The sequence below is a fragment of the Entelurus aequoreus genome, linkage group LG01 (assembly GCF_033978785.1).
Source record: "Entelurus aequoreus isolate RoL-2023_Sb linkage group LG01, RoL_Eaeq_v1.1, whole genome shotgun sequence".
Lineage (NCBI taxonomy): Eukaryota > Metazoa > Chordata > Actinopteri > Syngnathiformes > Syngnathidae > Entelurus > Entelurus aequoreus.
Genome location: NC_084731.1, coordinates 63,289,629 through 63,291,160, shown reverse-complemented (window position 1 = coordinate 63,291,160; position 1,532 = coordinate 63,289,629). Strand labels below are relative to the sequence as shown.

Here is a 1,532-nt window from a genome sequence, read left to right as displayed (position 1 = left end):
CTGGACACGGACAGACTTTCGGTTCCCAGAACATTCCCTTCTTGTGTCCTTTTTACGGAGAAGGTCCCGCCGTTTGACTTCCTGCCCTCCACGGGGCAGCTTCCTGTCCTTGGGTCTTCTTTGGCGAGACCGAGGGAAGACCAGCAGACCAACTCCCAGTCCCTTTATACGCTGACTTGGCATCCAAATATTCCCGTGGACTACAGTGGAACCTCCGACATCAGCTGCCATAACAACACCTTTATTGACCTTTTTTATGGTTATCATCACACTTCTTCTCTGCGCTACAAGAGGTCAAAGGTCACCACCCAAACAAGTCTTGAATTGCAGCCGCTGGTTTTTGTTTGATGACCTGGACTCAATGATCTGTATTATTTGATTCGATTGATTCGTTTGAATCATTTGATTCGATTGATTCATTTAATTTTTTTGATTCATTTGATCATTTGATTTGATTGATTCATTTGATTTGTTTGATTCATTTGAGTCGTTTGATTCATTTAAGGCGTTTGAATCATTGGATTTGATTGATTCATTTGAGTCATTTGATTAATTTAATCCGTTTGATTCATTTGATTCGATTGATTTGTTTCATTCATTTGAGTCATTTGATTCGTTTGATTTGTTTGATTAATTTCAGTCGCTTGATTTATTCGATTCGTTTGATATATTTGATTTGTTTGATTCCTATGAGTCATTTGATTCGTTGTATTCAATTGAGTCGTGTGATTAATTCGATTCATTTGATTAATTCGTTTCGTTTGATTCGTTCGATTCAATCAAATCGTTTGATTCATTCGAATCGTGGGATTCATTTGATTTGTTTGTTTTGCTGCTGTCAAAGAGGTCTGGCGTGCACATTTTTATTATGTCTACTTTTTTATACTTTTTATTCTTTATTCCTTTTTCTTTATGGCTAAAAAGCTCTTGTGCTACAATTTGAATAATAATAATAATCATTCCAAATATTGATGTCCCTGTCAAAGCATTGTGACACCTTCATGTAATGTTTCCAATGAAAAGGCAACAAAAGACACAATTGAAATCAAATATATATAGATACAGTATATATATATACATACATACATATATATGGATATATATTGATAAATGTATATTTACAGTATATATATGGATATATATCTGTATATACATATGTATGTATGTATATATATATATATATATATATATGTGTGTATATATATATGTATATATATATATATGTATGTATGTATATATATACATACATATGCATGTGTGTATATATATATATATGTATGTATGTATATATATACATACATATGCATGTGTGTATATATATATGTATGTATGTATATATATACATACATATGCATGTGTATATATATATATATATATATATATATATATATATATATATATATATATATATATATATATATATATATATATATATATATATATATATATATATATATATATATATATATATTTACATAAATAGACTCTTAGGCCAAAGAAAAAGCAAAAGATGCACAACTTCAGATTGTAGA

At 29.6% G+C, this 1,532-nt stretch overlaps 1 protein-coding gene across 3 annotated transcripts in view; it reads left to right on the top strand.

Annotated features, from left to right (window-relative positions):
- Positions 1-1,086, top strand: part of LOC133655653 (plasma membrane calcium-transporting ATPase 1-like) — a 232,155-nt gene extending 231,069 nt beyond the window's left edge. For all 3 annotated transcript variants that reach the window (XM_062056042.1, XM_062056033.1, XM_062056016.1), the window contains one exon: positions 1-1,086. This exon is cut by the window's left edge and continues 2,829 nt beyond it. The gene's annotated coding sequence lies outside the window, so the exon portion shown is untranslated.
- Positions 1,087-1,532: the final 446 nt, after the last annotated feature.